Source organism: Aquarana catesbeiana, linkage group LG01 (assembly GCF_042186555.1).
Source record: "Aquarana catesbeiana isolate 2022-GZ linkage group LG01, ASM4218655v1, whole genome shotgun sequence".
Lineage (NCBI taxonomy): Eukaryota > Metazoa > Chordata > Amphibia > Anura > Ranidae > Aquarana > Aquarana catesbeiana.
The window spans coordinates 880,160,852-880,180,414 of NC_133324.1; the positions used below are offsets into that span (position 1 = coordinate 880,160,852).

A 19,563-nucleotide genomic window follows, 5' to 3' on the forward strand; every position below is an offset into this window, starting at 1 on the left:
AGCAGGTGGTGAGCAGTAACTGCGGTCTGTGATAGGCCTGTGCCGACCGCGATCGCTGCTCACCTCCCGCTGTCCAGTCCAATCGCCCTTGGTAAAGTGTACATAGCAGCAATGCAAACAAAATGTGCTTTCCATGTTTAACTCATGACTCTGCATTGTTGCAATGGCCACACTAAGGTGCTGGATAAACAAAACCTTTTTTTTTTTTTTTTTTTTTTTTTTTTAAAACTAACAGTTTTAAAGGAGAATTCTACACTTTGCAAACAAATAAATGCACCCATTTTGCAAAAATGTACATTTATTTTTTAGGATGTGCTCAATGTGCTTCATTGAGAGCTATAGTCTCTCTGCAATGAAATGAATGATGTGGCTGTATGGGCAGAGCCACACACACAGCTCCGCTGATTTGAAATATGACAGAAGCTGATGGGAAGAAGTATTCCGCAATCCTGTAAGTGGTTTGGGGGGGTGATGTGTATATACTGACCATGTTTCATGTTACATCCTAAATATGGGTGTAACATGCGCTGAAAAGTGGAGCTAGCGTTTAGGCTAGGTTCACACTATTGCAGGTGCGGTACTAAGCGTAAACCGCATCCAGAAAAGTGCTGCTCTTTTGCAGGTGTGCATTCATTCTTAATTGCACCCCACACATCAAAAAACGTGATGGTTTTTGGGTTTGTGAAAGTGCACAGTGCCGAAGCATGCCAAAAAACAACAAACAAAAATTCCCAGCTCACTTGCCAGCCTGCAACAAACTAAATTTGACCCTGGCTAACAGCTCACGTTAAAACCAAGGGGTTTAGTTTGCACACATTTGCAAATACATGCATAAACTGCAACGGCGACACCCCAGTGTACTGCAGTCCTAACTATAAATTTGAGAGTCTCCTGAGTTGGAGCACATATATAATAATGGATATATTAAGGGCAGGTATGCCTGGAAGGAGCCCACCCCTCCTTAAAGGTATAGAGACGCACTGGACACCCAGCAATAGTACTATGGAAATTAAGGTATCTAGTGCTTCCCCGCAACAATTCACCAACTATACAAACAAATGGCAACCACCCCAACCTATAACTGGCCTTGGCAGCAAGAAACGCATGAAAGGACCTCCCTGTACCTTCGAGGGGTGCGCTCCCTCCAGGCATACCTGCCCTTAATCTAACCATTATTATATATTTGCTCCAATTTCTAAAATTAGAGTTAGGATTGCAGTACACTGGGGTGCCATGACGTGACCGATACACATTAGGCATGTATTTGCAAATGTGTGCAAACTAAACCCCTTGGGTTTTAATGTGAACTGTTAGACAAGGTCAGTTGGGTTTGTTGCAGGCTGGCTAGTAACTGAGCTGGGAATTTGTTTTTTTTGCCCTTCCATGTGATCCTTTCTGCAAAAGGCCAGTTATAGGTTGGGGTGGTTCCCATTTTGTTTTTATGGTGCCAAAGCACAATGCAGTATCATACAGCCACATTTAAAAAAAACAAAACAAAACAAAAAAGTCAAGTACAGCAGCCTAGTCAAATGAATGTGCTGCTGTGCCCGCACAAATGCAAGCCACATCACCCACACAGATGTGAACCTAGACTTAAAGTGGTTGTAAAGTCTTGTTTTTTTTCCTATAAAAATAACAAACATGTTATGTTATACTTACCTGCTCTGTTGCATGGGATTTGCACAAAGCAGTCCGGGTCCTCCTCTTCTCGGGTCCCTCTTCTGTGATCCTGGCCCCTCCCGTTCAGTGACCCCACAGCAAGCAGCTTGCTATTGGGGCACCGGAGCCAAGTCACAGCTCCCTGTATCTATTCAGACATGGAGACCTGGCCTGGCTCTGCCCCCTTTGTTCCCTGATTGGCTAGCTGACTTTGATTGGCGGCAGCCAATCGGGAGGGAAATTCTCGGATGGCTGAGAGAAACCAAGGGATTGTGAGATGTATAGATTCTTTGCAGGAAATGTTAGTTCTCAGCCCACAGACCAAGGTCATGCATTAACCTGTGCAAGGCCATGCCGAACATCTCCAGTTTCCACACAAACTGCTGAGACAGGTATGTTAAATTTTCCTGCTCACTCCCACTCTGAGTTAGGCTATTGCAGTGGTTCTCAACTCCAGTCCTCAGGACCCACCAACAGAACAGATTTTAAGTATTACCTTGGGGAGATGCAGACTAGAATACTGCAATCACTGAGCAGCAAATGATGTCACCTGTGATGTATTTCAGTTATCTTGCAAACCTGGCCTGTTGGTGGGCCCTGAGGACCGGAGTTGAGAACCACTGGGCTATTGTGACCCTGAAGTCGTACGACTTGGCAATGTGATTTTTGATGCAATGTCATGCGACTGGTGAGAACCATGGAATAGTAAGTTGTAATGAAGTTGTAATGAAGTTAGAACAAAGTAGTATAAAAACCTTTTTTGGAGTCGCTGCGACTTGAGTCGCACCAATTAGAACGGGGACCATTGAAATACATGGATTTTGACTTGTAATGCGACTTCACATGTGTCAAGTCGCACAACAACTCGCAGTAGTGGAAACCGAGCCTATTTGTCAATAACCTTGACCATCCTTTCCACTCGGATAAAATACATTTTTATTATATATTGCATATACCTGACAGCTGTGCTGATCAGAATACACAGATGTCTTTCTTCAACCATTTTATACCATTCTTTACACTTCAATAATGGAAAAAAAAAAAGTGTCTCATGGAAACCTGCCTTTTATCGGACAAGGTTGTAGTTATGTCTTTGAGACACTAGTGGATACTCAATATACACAACTTGGAGACTTATGGTATACTTTATAAGATGTCATCAAGTCTAATGTATGATGTTTTATGTATCGACTCTGTACTATACATAGAGCATCTGTCTGAAGAAAGGACATGTCTCTACAATAAATGAAAAAAAAAAAGTGTACCTTCACTCGTGGATAGCACTTCCTTTCCTCTACAGTAAGGATTGTTTCAGATACAGAGAGGAAGGACGTGTCCTGAATAATACTCCAAGATGAGGAAAATACAGGTAAGTCAAAATGCCTATGGCCTTAATTATACAGTACAGGACTAGTATTCATAGACCATGACGTGTACCCATGAAGGGTGGGCAACAATATAGCAACACAGACTCACACACCTAGGTGGTGGCCTTGTAAATCTGGGATATGAAGGCTTGATGCTGAAAAGTCCAAAAGACACTAACAGCCCTGTTGGGAATGTGCTCTGATGGGAAAGTGAGAAGCATTTTTCTTAAGGGCGTAGGCCCTGGAAACTAGTCTGATCCTCCTTTATGAGAGCCCGTGGACAGGACAAAGAGGGACTTAGTCTTGTGGGAAAAGGCTGTAGTTTTCAGGTAGACTCTGATGGCCCTGACCACATCTGGGCAAAGTGAGGCAATCACCTTCATAGGAAGAGACAACCTTATATAAAAAGGATCGTTTGGGTCTCAAAACCACCTTGTCCTTGTGTGAAACAAGAAGGGGCTATTCACAAGAGAGAGATGCTAAGTCAGAAACATGCCTAACAGATATAATGGCAACGTTAAAGGTGAGGTTTTTCTAGTGGAATGTCTCTAAGAGATTCAAAAGGAGGTCTCTAAAGAGCAGACAGCACCAAGGTGACACAGGAGGTCAATTTTGGGGGAATTATATGTGCAGTTCCCTGTATAAACATCTTGATAAGGGATTGTAAAGTGGGAGGTTTCTGGAAGAGGATGGATAAGGCAAAAACCTGCCCTTTGAAGATAGTCAAGACCAGACCTAAAGGCCAAAATACAAAGGAAAGGGATATTCCTTATGATTAAGACTACTGTCCCCACAGCATGCAAAGAAAGCCTTCCATGTGCAAAAGTGTAATCCTTTATTTGTCATAAGATGACTTTCTTTCTGATGGCTCTTCAAATATGCATGGATTGCCTGGGATGCTCCATTATCATCATCATCTATATCGGTGTCAATTTTAGTTTTACCTTAAGTTTTATTTATATTAAGATGGATATTACAAGTGTGTGTGTATAATGGGAACAGATTGTGTTTCTCTTATTGGCATTTATTTGAACTTATTTAGAACGTAGAGGTGAACAGATTCAAAGTGTGTATGTTTGGATTTGGTGTGTGTGTGTGTGTGTGTGTGTGTATATATATAATCTTTTAGGCCTGGTTCACACTGAAGCACGGAGTGGCTCACAGAAGGGATCTGATGCATCCCTGTTCATCGTTTAAGCTCTGATTTCAGCCTGGAATGGACCAGAATACGCACAAGACTCGTGTGCATTTCGTACCAGAGCTGCTTGGGAGATGTGAGAGCCGGACACGATCTTCTGACATGGGAATTAGATGCGGGGAAACACGCATCAGTGTGAACCCAGCCTTAATTAGATAACCTTTTTAATTAAAATTCTTTATTAAGGTTCCATCAATGATATCTATTTTCTATCAATTCCTTGTATGGTTGCCATTGCCCCAAATGTTTATAGTATGCTTGTCGCCCTCTCTACATGGCCTCTTTAAGATCCAGGCTGGTGGAGGGTTTGGGCTTAATATATAAATATAAATATAAATATATATATATATATATATATATATATATATATATATATATATATATATATATATATATATATATATATATATATATATATCATGCTAGTTGCAGGGTGGGTGTGACTTGATAAAGGGGGCCATGCCTTCGAAAGGCATCATCATGCCAACGGTTAAGTCAATTCCTGCCTGGTTGCGGAGGTCTGTCATAGAGCGTTGTGCTGGCAGCTCCGGGCCCATAGGCAGTTCCTGCTGCATGCCAAGGACCAACTTCGGCGGCTCTCGGGTTTTTCCAGCTGTCAGTGAGCTCACTGGACCTTTGCCATCTCTGGATCTTACAGCAACCAGTATGGAGGAACAGCTCTTTCGGTTTTGTGCCTCATTATAATGGAATCATGAGTGCATTGAACTGTGTTTTTCATCTTATTACACTAGGGAGGTTTGTACTCTTGCTTCCTTGTTTTATTGCAGATCCTTTTCCCTTCTCAGTGCGTGTCTTGGAGAGCAGCAGCGCCATTGTTATTGTGTACTCCTTTTGTGAATGACCTTTACATCTATGAACTAAAGGGGCTTATGAAGATCTGTGCATTTACTAGTCTTTTGTTGTTGGATTTTTGCATGTGCAATGGTAAATCCTTGCACTGCGTAAGGCGGTAATAAGCAATTGAGAAATGCCGGTCCTTTAGAACTTGGGTTTTAAACAGTCTTGCCGTTAACACTAGTGAGTGGTTGCAGAGAAGAGCCTGAATGCCATTGTCACAAACTGGAAGTACTGCTGTCCCACAGCAAAATGTAGAAAACATTGGTGTGGTGGGGAAATGGGAATATGGAGATAGGCATCTTTTATTTCTACCAATGCAAGCAACTCTCCTTGCCAGAGAGAATAACAGAACTCACAGATTCCATTTGGAAAATCAAGAAATCTGTTTAGGGATTTTAAGTCCAGTATTGGATGGATACCCCCATTTGGCTTTTTGAGCTGTAAATAGGTTTGAATTGAAACCTTGAACCTGTTTTCTGAAGGAAATGGTACAGCCACTCAAATCTGCCTTACTTGGTCTAAAGCTAGCAGATTGTGGAAGGTACCAAGCAAGGCAGGAGCATAAATGAAAACTCTGTTTTGTGCCTGTGAAGGAACCGGCCAGCACCCAGCTTGGGTGCTTCCGCCAGTATACAGCTTCCTCCAGTCTGGACCCAGGAACCAGGTATTATAGCTGAGCACCCAAGGACTAGATGACACTAGCTTGGCTGCAAACTGGAACTCACTTTATTGTAAACTCACACAGAATTTATATACCACACAAGATCAGCTAAAGGCTTGATCATGTTATCCTAAGCAATTAGCACATCTAAGGAACAGCCAACAAACCGTATACTAATCTGTATCTAGCAACTAATAGCTGGCAGTGATCTAATTAACAACTAGTCAATTAAACAAGCCTAGGTGCCCAGACCGTCCGGCAAAAAGCCGACAACCCTGGATACACAAAGCACATTACACATTATCATTATCATAAGCATAAACACATAACATCCCACAATGGTTCGATAACAAGGTAACGTGGACACAATATTAATCACATCTCCAAGAGATGAGCACACAGAAACAATAGGTGACTTGATTAACAATGGGAATTCACACCTAGGAGGCACACATTGGGACAAAGATACTTAAAACATAACACCTTAAACAGATTATAGCAGGAGACCCCAGCATCAGGTTGTTTGAGCTGATCATATTAACATCTGCTCTGAGTTGCACAGTCTAAAGCAGTCATTGCAATTGGGCACAAAGGCCCCAAATCTGGATCCAGGTCCTAGATTTCCAGAGTCTGTGTGCTTTCAGGGAGACATGGACCTGAATCTGACGCAAGACAACTCCAAGAGTCTCCCAGGCACACACCTCCAAAAATAGAGCCCCCTCAAAAGCCAGGGCCCATAGTCAGTTGGTAAGATGCTACCCTGCAGTCCCCTCCAAAAGCCCCTGTTCTGGTTGGGTCTGTCACAGTACCCTTTTGAAATGACAGATTTGACTGAGAGGCCTGGGACAATCTTGCATCCAGACTGCTGCAAACACCAACATATGTCCTCTCCACCCCAAGGAGTGGGGTACCCCTTCATTATGAGGAAGGCTTAGTGGGCCAGGGCTTGCAAAAAGAAGTGTTAAGCCTTTGTTCTGAGGAGAACAGGAAACCCCCTTTCTTAGGTAGGAGGCTTAGGCTTTTTCTTATGGGGAATATCTTTCCCCTAGTTACTTCCTTGATGAAATTGTCAAAGGTTTTCCTGAAGAGACATTCAACATCAAATGGCATGCATAGAAAATGACAATTCTGTTCAACAGACCAAGCTTTTAGCCACAGAATCCTGTGCATACACACAGATATAAGAGAGATTCTTGAGACATGTCAAATGACATTCTCAAGAGCATCAATACAAAATAAGGCTGAAGAGCAGGATCTTCATGAAGTAGATGGGTGAAGTAGTAAAACAGATACCGCCACCCCTGCCTGAATACACAGATCAGCGCTGCTGTCATGAGCTGCAAATGCTGATCAAATTCTGGTTTTCCAGTGGGACTGTTAGACCAGCTTTAATTGCACAGATAGCGGTAACGATGTTCTGAAATTGGGCTGGTTCCTGCTAAACCGTTCAAATTTCAATACATGTTTTAGACTAGCAGATTTAAATAGATTAGACTAACAAATGCAGCTGAACTCCAGCTAACACCTTATAAGTAGTTACTGTACAGCAAACAGTTGTGATTCTTTTGGAAATGGAGGTTTTACATACATAAATAAAAGCTGACCATTATAAGCACCCCATCAGTGTTAAGGTGTTTGCCTCAACCCTCTAACTGCTACTTAATAAAGGGGGAAAAAAGCTTAAAAAAGAATGGAATTGAATTGAAGCCACCACATCTAAAAATTGGTAAGCTGGAATTTAATAAAGGTTTGTTTTTGGGTTAATACTGCTTTAAAAGGAAGCACCATCCTCATAGGAACTGTAAGCTGTAGAGCACAGAAATTGCAGGATCCATTTTCTTTTTAAAATTCCATAGGATAATTATCAGCAAAAAGCTTAAGCGGTCTAAACTGAGCCATACCTCAGTGTGCACAATCTCTACATGCATGGGGAAAGCCTGCAGTGACCTACCCTGGGCCATGTGGCGCGAGGGATACCATCCGGCTAGGATTAACGCATGCGCGCTCACTCACTCCTGCAGTGGCCTACCCTGGGCCATGTGGCTTGAGAGATGCCATCCGGATAGGATTACCACTCACATGCTCGCTCCTGCAGCAGCCTACCTGGGGCCATGTGGTGTGAGAGATGCCATCCGGCTAAGATTACCGCATGCACTCACGCTCCTGCAGTAACTTACCCTGGGCCATGAAGCGTGGCAAATGCCATCTGGCTAGGATTACTGCTCGCTCCATCCATCCGGCTAGGATTACCGCACGCACTCGCGCTCCTGCAGCGACCTACCCTGGGCCATGAAGCGTGGCAGATGCCATCCGGCTAGGATTACAGCTTGCTCCTGCAGAGGCCTACTCGGAGCCATGTGGTGTGAGAGATTACATCCAGCTAGGATTACCATACGTGCGCTCACTCCTGCAACGGCCTACCTGGGGCCATGTGGCGTAATAGATGCCACTTGGCTAGAATTACCGCAGGCACTCATGCTCCTGCAGCGGCCTACCCTGGGCCATGTGGCCAGAGAGATGCAATTCGGGTGGCATGGATAGGATTGCCTGCATGGAGATCCACGGAATACCTGTGCAATCCTGTGCAGGTAAAATGGCACTTGCACAGGCGTACACCATAGTACGATCTGTATGAGTGGGGCTCTACAGCAAAAGCTGCTTTTTTTTTTTTTTGTTTTATTTTGCAATTAATGATTTTTTATTTTTCTTTCCAAAGTGGAATTGGGCTTTAAAGCTGAACTTCAGGAATTAATTTTTTTCCAATGCAGTTGGGTTATATCCGCATTGCAGGAGTTAACTGCTTGTTTTGTCAAGGGGCAGTCAGAGAGGTGTGTACTGACCTGATCCTCCACTCCAGTGGCAAACGGCATTCCCCAGCAGTGGACTGTACCTGACGTCTTCACGTCCAGAGAATTTGGGGGGGGGGGGGGGGGGGGTAGGTCTCGGGGCAGGAGCCACAGGGACCGGTCTTGTGCTGAGAGGATTGGCGGATCAGTTAAATATATGTTGGCTCTCTTCTCACCCTAGAAAAAAATCTAGCAGTTAACCCCTGCAAAGCGGCTACAGCCCACTGAATGGAAATAATAATGCCCGTAGCTCAGCTTTAACTCACCCAGTATCAAGACATGAGCAGTAGCAAAACCCTCTAGCGGAGCCATAGCCTCACATGACAAAAACACATGGAAAAGTGGATTGGTGGATCCGTGACACAAAACCTGAACGTAGATCAGATCCATTTAGGTGGATTTTGGATTATTTGCTCCAAGTGGTATTTTTGCACACTGATCCTGTACCCGACAGGTGGTTTAAAAATATTTTGCTAACAGCTATTTAACCACTTGCCGACCGCTGCACGGCCATATACATTGGCACAATGGCAGTGGTGGGCAAATGGGCGTGCCTGTATGTTCCCTTTAAATGGAGGGGCGCGGAGCCGCCGCGTACAGCATGACCGTGCCCGAGGACTCGATGTCCGCTGATCATGTCACGGAGCCGCAGAACTGGGAAGTGCCAGTGAATGTAAACAAGGCGTTTCCCCGTTCTGCCTTGTGACACGACAGAGATCACTGCTCCCTGTCATCAAGCAGTGATCGCTGTCATATGAGTAGTAGCCCACCCCCCTCACAGTTAGAATCACTCCCTAGGACACACTTAACCCCTTCATCGCCCCCTAGTGGTTAACCCCTTCCCTGCCAGTGTCATTTACACAGTAATCAGTGCATTTTTATAGCACTGATCCCAAAATAGTGTCAAGTGTCCAATGTGTCCGCCTTAATATCGCAGTCCCAATAAAAAAACCACAGATTATTAATAATAAAAATGCCTTAAAACTATCCCCTATTTTGTAGACGCTATAACTTTTGCGCAAACCAATCAATATACGCTTATTGCGATTTTTTTTTTACCAAAAATATGTAAAATACATATCGGCCTAAACTGAGGAAAAAAACTTTTTTTATATATATTTTTGGGGGATATTTATTATAGCAAAAAGTACAAAAATATTGAGTTTTTTTTTTTAAATTGATGCTTTTTTTTTGTTTAGAGCGCAAAAATTAAAAACCGCAGAGGTGATCAAATACCACCAAAAGAAAGCTTTATTTGTGGGAAAAAAAGCACGTCAATTTTGTTTGGGTGCAATGTCGCACAACCGCGCAATTGTCAGTTAAAGCGAAGCAGTGCTGAATCCCAAAAAGTGCTCTGGTCAGGAAGGGGGTAAAATCTTCTGGGGCTGAAGCAGTTAAAGTTATTGTAAAGTCCTATTTTTTTTTTTCCTATAAAAATAACAAACATGTTATACTTCCCTGCTCTGTTGCAGTGGATTTGCACAGGGCAGTCCAGATCCTCTTCTGATCCCTCTTTGGTGCTCCTGGCCCTTCCCCCCCTTTGAGTGCCCCCACAGCAAGCAGCTTGCTATAGGGGCACCATAGCCAAGTCACAGCTCTCTGTGTCCATTCAGAACATGGAGCTGCGACCCGGCCCGCGTCCCCTCTCATGACTGGCTGACTAATTTTAATTGACAGTAGCGGGAGCCAATCGCGCCGCTGTATCAGCCAAATTAGGAGTGGAGTCCTGGGCAGCTGAAACACTCCTGCAAATCGCTGGGGATCAGGTAAGTATTAGGGGGGCTTCTGCACACAGAAGGTTTTTAGAATGTATTAATTAGACCCGCTTCTAAACTGACAGCTTTTTTTTTTTGGGGGTGAAAGTGCCTCAGTGTGAAAGGGGTCTTTAAAAAAAAAAAAAAAAACACCACACAACCACCTGACTTTACAATCCCTTTAACCATAATATCTTTTGTATTTCACTTCCTGAATAGTCGCCTAGGTGAGGATGACATAGGTCCAGTGTTTGTTGTGAACTCACACGCTTACGCAGACATGCCGCAGGTCCATAGAAAAGAAAGATGTGAAGGGGTGAGTGGCGCTACCTATATGTCAAATAGTGTTCTACCAAATCACTCTATAGTGGCTAAGTATTAAAAGACACAGTGTTATTGTGGAATAAATTGTAACAAAACAGTTTCCATAAAGGCGATAGATATTACACTATCACACCTCACCCCAGTAGGTGAGTACTAAAAGTTACCAAAAATGTAATGGCTTACAAATTAGTGTATAAAACATCCAGACATGAATCATGATAGTATAGTGATCCTGTGCTTGTAACAGTGCGTATAGTGTCCAAGCCCAAAATACAGAATATGAGTGAACCAAATCCAAATAAAAATGCAAAGAATCGCACCAAAAAAGTTAATAAATCGCACCAAAAAAAAAAAAAACAGAAAAAAAAAAATGCAAAAATCGCACCAAAATTAAAAATTACACCAAGATGCAGTTTATCGCACCGTGTACAAGACACATAGGTGCATTCATCCCAATGAAGGTGACTGTTTGTGTTTAGAGGAATTGTAGCAGGTGACTTTAGCGATCACAGAATCTTTTCAGGTGACTTGCCCCAGGTCCATAGAAAAGGGCCACTGTATCGTTCACAGGATCTCGTTCCAAGATGACAGCCAAGACAAATCTGGACTCCATGAACTACCAAGTTTCTTCCCCATTTTGACATGTAAACAATCAGGGCATCAATAATTAATTGTAGTTGGGTAGTGTGAAGTTCAATTTTTTTTTTTTTTTTTACCTCCTTCACTTGAGATGCAATAATCCAGAAACAGTTGTAGTTTCACAGAAACATATTTATTACATCATGGAAAATGGAAATCATGAAGATATTGAATTCATATCATACACAAAACAATAAATTAAAACAACAGCAATATGACTTGATACAGAAATAATCCCCAGTTTCAGCAAGAGGAATTATTTTCCAGAATGCCTGTGACCAACTACATTATAATACAACCATGCTGGACAAACCTTTACAGTCCCCTGTAATAACAAAATGCACACACATGTAGTATCTAGAACAGAATAAAAACAAAAACTATACAAAATTGGATTTGTGCAAATATATGAAGCTTGTCTTTTAACACTATGAAGGTAGAGGAAACTTCACAAAAAGGCAGTGTGTGTGAAAAACCACAGAGTTTGCATATATAAAAATGTTAATTCTTTTAGAGAACAGGCTGATCAGTTCTAGAATAAAAAGGGACAAGGAGGATGTTTTACCATATAATCCACAGACAATAGTTCAGTTGGGTGTGTGGAAAAAAAAATGCTGGCTCAGGAAATGAAGTCTCACTCTTAAGGGTAAAGAAGTCCAATGACACAGCGGACACTCACAGAACCAAAAAAAACTGGTGCACCAAAATAACATTATTTACAGGTAGGTAGTGTCTGCACAAAATGGGTTTTATTTGCAGGTTTTAAGTGGAGTTTTATTTTAAAAAGGGTGTAATCCCAAAATAGAAAGTAATCCTACTTGGGGTGCTTTCTCCTTTGAAGGTGGGATTCCAATTCTTGGTTTGCAGCCCCAAAGGTCAGTGTTCCAGTTGCTTGGTACCCTTAAAAGATCGAAGATGTTGTCAATCCGATTCTAGGACCCAACATGCACATCATAAACTGCTGGTTTAGATCAAAAGGTAACTTGAGTTTTAAAATAAATTAAAATACATAGATATACATTACAAGAAAAAACATGGCTGTGCATCAATGTCCTCAAAGGCTAATTAAAAATCCCAATGTACAAAAACAAACAATCCCTCCATGTGTTTACATACAAATCCTTATAAAAGAACAGAACAGATTTTTGAGATGAACAAAGTCAAACACATTTAAAGCCCAGCCTGTGTGATAACTATGGCTCCCTCCATAGATACAATAGAAAAATGAGTGTAGCCGCCTGGTACAGGAAGTGTGTTTTTGCAGGATGTCCAGGTGCAAAATAATTGGAGAATGTTTAAAAAAAAAAAAAAAAAAAAAATTTAATACAGCCGCCTCATCTAAGAACTTGTAAGCTGCAATACATTACTTTTTTGAGTTTATATACACTTTAATATTATGTTGGACTTTGTAATTCTTTAAAAAGAATGATCAAGTCTATCAGTTTTGAAAACTTAGTGTCCTTTGTTTGCACAGCATCCCACAGGTTCTTGCCAGCTGTTTTATTTTATGATCATCTACACTCACAACAAGGTATCTGACAGTCCAAAGCACATCTGATCAGAGAACAGGAAGGGTAAAGCTACATTCACAGCGGTGATTTAGGTCGGTGCAAATTGCAGTGGCAGGGATCAGATTCCTGCTGTGGCTCTGAGCGGCTGATCGATGCCTCAGGAATCCGATTCCTGCAGATACAATTCGCACCCGCCTAAATCACCAGTGTGAATGTAGCCCAAGGCGACGAGAGCTTGTTATATCTTCCATCGGGTCAGACAAGAGGATCTTCCCAAAAAGCACTTCCTATGTAATGGATTTGAAATGTTTTTTGTTATCTATTCAGGCAGAAATTAGTAAAGAGAAACTTTCCAAAAAAAAAACAAAATTCAAACAGCACGAAAATCTGTTTGTCTTGAGGAAATCAGAACAGCTTACTTCAAGAAGGCAGTCAAGAGAGGAAATATAGCAAACTACCCAGAAGGGAAGTGCTAAGTGTCTGGATCATAAGCTGATCATTAAAATGTTCGCAGGTTTTTGATCCATAACAAGTACATAAATTAGGAAAATCAGAAAAAGTTCAAAAGTCCTGGCTGCATGCTTGTTCCAGGGCATGGACAGCCAGGCAATTTGCATCTTCAATAGTCTCTCATGACATTTTTCCCTTAGGCATGTCAGGTTGTGTTACAAGTGCTGTGGCACCAGTGTGCAACAAAATGGATCATGTCTGCCTCTGGAGACCAGTATTCTATAGTGTAGAAGTTATAAAAGTATGAACATTTTTGTTTAACTAGCCCTGATGTCTGTTGGTATAGTGGTACAGCGCATCTACGTTTTACAGTTGTTGGGTGCTTCCCCAATATGCGCTGTTCATGAACTATAAAAAAAAAAAAAAAAAACAAAACACACAAGCTCTTTGGTCTCGTGCACACCACACCAAGAAATTTTTTTTTTTTTTTTTTTTTTTTCCACAGGCGTTTGGACTTTTTTTAATTATATTTTTTCGCCTCTAAAACACTCCTCAATGCTAGCCTATGTGTTCATGCACACATAGGCACTTAAGAGGCAGAAAAGAAAAAAGAAAATGTAACTTGCTCGTTCAGAAGAGGAGCAATTGGGCAGAAAGAAAAAAAAAAAAAAAATGCACATAAGCATTCTAATGGCCAGAATAAATGAATGTTCTGGCCAACAGAATGCATTAACCTCAAATGCGTGGCCATGCATTTTTAAGCTGCTTTTCTCCTGTAAAAAAAAAAAAAGGTGTCCAAAAGGAGTACAGTATGCATGAAGCCTTATGCCGCGTACACATGAGTGGACTTTACGGCAGACGGGATTTCGTCGGACAATTCGATCGTGTGTGGGCTCCAGCGGACTTTGTTTGCAACATGTTTTAAATCTATCCGTCGAACTCGAGTCCGGTCAAAAAGTCCGCTCGTCTGTATGCTAGTTCGACGGACAAAAAGCCACGCTAGGGCAACTATTGGCTACTGGCTATGAACTTCCTTGTTTTAGTCTGGTCGTACGTCATCACGTACGAATTCGACGGACTTTGGTGGATTGTGTGTAGGCAAGTCCGTTCATTCAGAAAGTCCGTCGTAAAGTACGTCGAAATGTCCGCCGGGCAAAGTCTGCCATAAAGTCCGACCGTGTGTACGCGGCATTACAGTGGTCTGAGCATTTAGATCCAAATCAGAAGCCTTGATTTTATGGCCAACATGACACCAGTTTTCCCGATAAGAAAAGACAAATCTAAAATTAAAACATTTTGCCACGTGTGTCCCATTTTGGACTAGGAAATCAGGACTGGCACCTTTCATGTATAAATCAATCATCAGTTGCTTGCATAACTTTTAAAAATAAAATCTAGCAATAAATATTAGAAAATAAATAAAATATCTATATCACAGTTCTCATCCTTGACCTTATTGATCATGTTGGTGCTGTAGGCGCTTATCCTTCAGGGTTTCATCAGCTCTCAGCTAGGTTTTGTGCAACAAGACCAGATATGGGTTTGGTGCCACAACTCACTGTACCCCAAAACAGGTATGACTGTGTACATCAGTGCTGGGAGACCACCAGATTTTGTAGGTTAAATACTGACATAAAAACCTTCATAAAATCTGAAGGGCAGCACCAGTTCCTACGTATTTGCATAACCACAAAGGAAGCCAAGGAGAGATTAGAACAGAATCAAAGTGCCCATGTACACAGGCCCTCATGCATAAGGCACACAGGGTGCATAGATGGTGGCATTAAAAAAAAAAAAAAAGTTCAAATTTACATAAAGAGTAAAGCTAGGATATACAACCTAAATCTCCTCTATCCTAAAAAAATATTCAACTAAAAAGATACAATTTTGTGCTAATGTCTAACCAATGTGTGTGGTTTCCAGGACTAAATGCACGGATTATGGAAAACAAAAACCCACTCAGGAGTAAAGTAGTAATGCCCAGATACACAGAGTATCAACCACAACTTTGTAATGAGCCAACCTTGTATGATCTGGATAGCTAGAGCTTCTATGAGCATCTCACTTTTCTTCTCTTTAAAAAGGAGAAGTCCAGCCTGGGCTCGTTTGGCTGGACTTCTCCTATGGGTGACAGAAGTGCAATTCGTTTTGCACTCCTGTGACCCGTTTTAAGCAGAGAGCGGTCTGAAGTCTGCTCCCTGCTGACGTCACCAAGATCAGTCCAGGCACCGCGTCATCCCGACTCTGGAAGTCTGGATCCGCCAGGTGCCTGCTGAGACGGCCGCTCCCCACCCCTCCACAGCTCAGCGCTACAGTGAGCGTGGAGGAGCAGAGCAGGAGAGCTGCTGATTGATAGTCAGCGGCTCTCCTCTTGGGGATCTGTGAGAACCGAGTCATCGGCGATGTTCGATTGATCGGCTCTCAGTGCAGAGGCGGCGGGGGACAGATGCAGCATCCAACTAGGCAAGTACGATTAGGAAAAAACAAACCAACCCATACTTCTCTTTTAAGTCTTGACAGAAGTGGAATGTAATTCAGTCTGCAAACCTATTTCTAGTTTCCAAACTTTGAGGAAAGATTAGAACAAATAAGTTTTCCTGACGTCTGTCCCCTTTGGCACTTTCCCAAAGTCAGGGAAATCCTGGCTTTCACAGCTGTCACTAGGATATCCGCTCCTGTTGGGAGATTTCCATTCTAGTGACAGCTGTGAAATTTTACAGAGTTCTCCAGGATACAAGGAAGAGTTGATATGGAGACTTCGAAATAAAAAGCTGACAAAAGTTCTAACCCTTCCTTATAATCTGGGTGAAGACAGGCCTCTTCATGTTTACACAGTAATTGTACAGTCTACTTGCATCTTAGGCCTGATCTGGCCTAGCCAAACACTCAAACAATGCAGACTGACCTAGGAGTGAACAAATTGCCCACTGAACCTGAAGATGGCAAAGAAAAAAAACAAAAAAAAAAAAAAAAAACACGCAATTCCATCATCCACAAAATGCACATGGCACATTAGAATTTAAATAACGAAATGGTCACCTGCACTACAAGAACCAACATGCCCTTCCTCCAAGGCACTCTATAAGCCATCTACAACTTTAGTAAAAAATATATTACGCATATAACTCCTTCACAGTTTCTTGATGATGTCTGCATGACATAAAATATACAATTATATACAAAGACATTTTTTTTTTTTTAGATACTTAACCACAGCCAACAACAACCACCAACCAGATTTCAGTTCACAACAGCCTAGAGATGCAAGGACATTGACGATTGGTTTCTGTTGTGTTACTGTGCATTGATCTAATTAAAGCGGGGTTCCAGCCGGGAAAAAAAAAAAAAAAAAAAAAAATTTTAAAAGTCAGCAGCTACAAACACTGTAGCTGCTGACTTTAAATAAGCACACTTACCTGTCCTGAGTGCCCACGATGTCGGCCGCCCGAGGTCGATCCGTCCCTCGGGTCCCGGCACCATCATCCTAACTAAGGGAAACAGGCAGTGGAGCCTTACGGCTTCACTGCCCGTTTCCTACTGCGCATGCGCGAGTCGCGCAACGCTTTGTGAATGGGACGCGATGTGTTGTGGGACACACACAGTTCCCATAACACACCGCGCCCCACTCCCCAGACGACAACGCGGGGAGGAGAAGACTGAACATCACCGTGGCGTAGGAAGAGGCAGATTAGGAAGACTGCCTAGCAACAGCCATTTCAGGTGAGTCAGAAACATTTTTTTTTTCCTCCATTGTTTTATGCAATTTTTTTTTTTTTTAGGGTGGACCTCCACTTAAAATAAGGATCATTAATATTTATAATTTGCAATGGCTAGAGAATTAGACCCTCCAATTAGAGATACTTGGCACTTGAAATATGAACAAAGTATATCCCTTAATAGTGTGTACCAGTGTCATTTAAAGCACTAGGCATCATTTCCACTTGTTCAGGAACTACAATTCCCATAATGCCTGTGAATGTCAGAGTTTTACAATGCCTCATGGGACATGTAGTTCTGCAACAGTTGGAGGGCCGTACTTTGGAGATCCCTGCTCTAGAGTATGATCTTCAGCCCAAGTTGTGCCTGAACAGTAGGGCATGCCATAGATTATGCAATTGTTTTTTCCTGCAAACATGGGTTCCCCCCATCAACACAGTTCCTCCTGCGGAGCTATTGCCACTGGCAAGAATCACATGCTCGGTATCCAACGTGCTGTTGTACCCAAGTCAGAATCGATGGATCAACCTGGGTACAATCAGCCTGCCCATAGATGGATCAAATCACAGTCAGTCCCTGCTGAACCGGCTGAGATTCAAACCATCTAAGGCTGGCTTAAGCCTTCAGATGTGAGTAGGGCTGTACTAAGGCTGCAGACACTAGGAGTACAGTCCCAATAAAGTCTACAGGGGCTCACCGAGCAGGCTCAGTCAGTGTTAAAGATTTCCCCCAGGAGAAAAAAAAAAAACACCCTGCATAAGAGGCCCCAGTTGTCCTGCCAGGGAAAGTGTGGCCATACATGGATCAGTTTGGATTCTTCCCTCCACACAAGGTGGACATCAGACTCCTCCCCACTGGGTTATTGTATTCTGACAGCGGGTACTCCTCCATCAGCCCACCTCTCTTGACTCCGCGAATCAGAGGAACCTTTGTATTTATGGATAGAATAAAAAGCTTCCAGTGAAGGGCTGAGTGACGCGCAGCCCGACTATTTCGTTCCAGCTGTGAGATGGTATGGTTTGGTCGCACACTCGGAAATAGGACGACACCAACATCTTTTAAAAAAAAGACGCCCAATAGGCTCATACAAGTGTGATGGACAGGTATTTACAAGCTTTTAGTCACATCGCTATAACACACAAGAGAAGATTGGGGCCTAATTGGTGTAAAATACAATAAACTCTAACAGGCATGTATACTATTTGCAAGCTAGACTCCAGGCATCTATAAAATATAACATTTAATGCATGTATGTATGCAATAAAATTAAAAATAGTTTTCAATCCAGGTATTATAAAATATCTGCTTCATACAATCCCCTGCCAAACAGGGAAAATGAGAAACAGGGAAAATGAGGAACAGCACTTTGAGCCAGACTGCTGTACTGACATTCTAACACTGAGCCTGCTGACAGAGAAGGGAGCAAAAGGCACATCATGACCTTAGTAGTGTGGTATTGCTCCTTACTGACCCATGAACAGGTCAGGGGTAGGTCCTTGACCTAGCAGTACTAGTAAACTCCAAAAAATCCTCAAGGATTTAGTTGCACTGTCTAGGCTGGATATATCACAATACTGAGTGAACAGAATTACAAATCTTTTAGCAGTAATTTGGTATTTAGTAGTCTGCCTGGAGTTCTCCTTTAATGTCTATTAGCTGCACACAGTTGTACGAGTTGGGTGTATAAAATGCAATTACCATTACATAGGTAGAAATGTATGAACACTATGCTCTTGTGTACAAACACACACACATATATATGTTTTCTAGCATTAGTAAATAATAGCAAGACTGATTGATAGCTACAAGCAACACTGATACGTCATTCATGTTTTGAACTTGACCCTTAAAGATTTAAATGTATAGTAAAGCCTGTAAAAGGCCACAGGTTGATCAAACTCTACAGCATACCATGCCCCAATTATCCAATCCAAACAAAGTGCTCTATAATACAGGCCACTTTCACAGGAAAATAAAAAGCCATCATTTCTACCACCAAAAATGGTTTAAAGGAAAAATGTCACTCTTTATGTAAAAAAATAAAAATATTCAATTCAAAATTTAGGCAGCCACTCCTTACAAAGATCAAGAGCACATTTGTAGGACACTCTGGGGTTGATTTACTAAAACTTGAATGTGCAAAATCAGGTGCAGCTCTGCATGGTAGCCAATCATCTTCTGACTTCAGCCTGTTCAATTAAGCTTGGACAAAAAACAAAACAAAAACACACAACTGGAAGCTGATTGGTTTCTATGCGAAGCTGCACCACAGGTAAACTCAACCTAGACTGTATGTATTCATCTGACCGACAGTCTAGGATATAATTTGAATAGATTGGGTAAACCCTCACACTTGTTGGTGTATTCTGTTGATTTGCCGATCAGATAAAAAAAAAAAATCTGACTTGCCTGGGCAGCTTTAAAGCGGGACTAAACCCACCGATTTAACAGTTTCATAAAAACAGTTCCATTCCCAGCATGTGTCAGGAATGCAACGGTCACATTGGTTGAACTCCCAGCCAAACCATCAAATGACTGGAGTCATAACTGATCAACATGTACAGCATCATGGCAGTTGA

General features: G+C 42.1%; 1 protein-coding gene across 1 annotated transcript in view; it reads left to right on the forward strand.

Annotated features, from left to right (window-relative positions):
• Positions 1-19,563, forward strand: part of LOC141117680 (TBC1 domain family member 14-like) — a 234,523-nt gene that overhangs the window by 51,900 nt on the left and 163,060 nt on the right. The window lies entirely within an intron of this gene.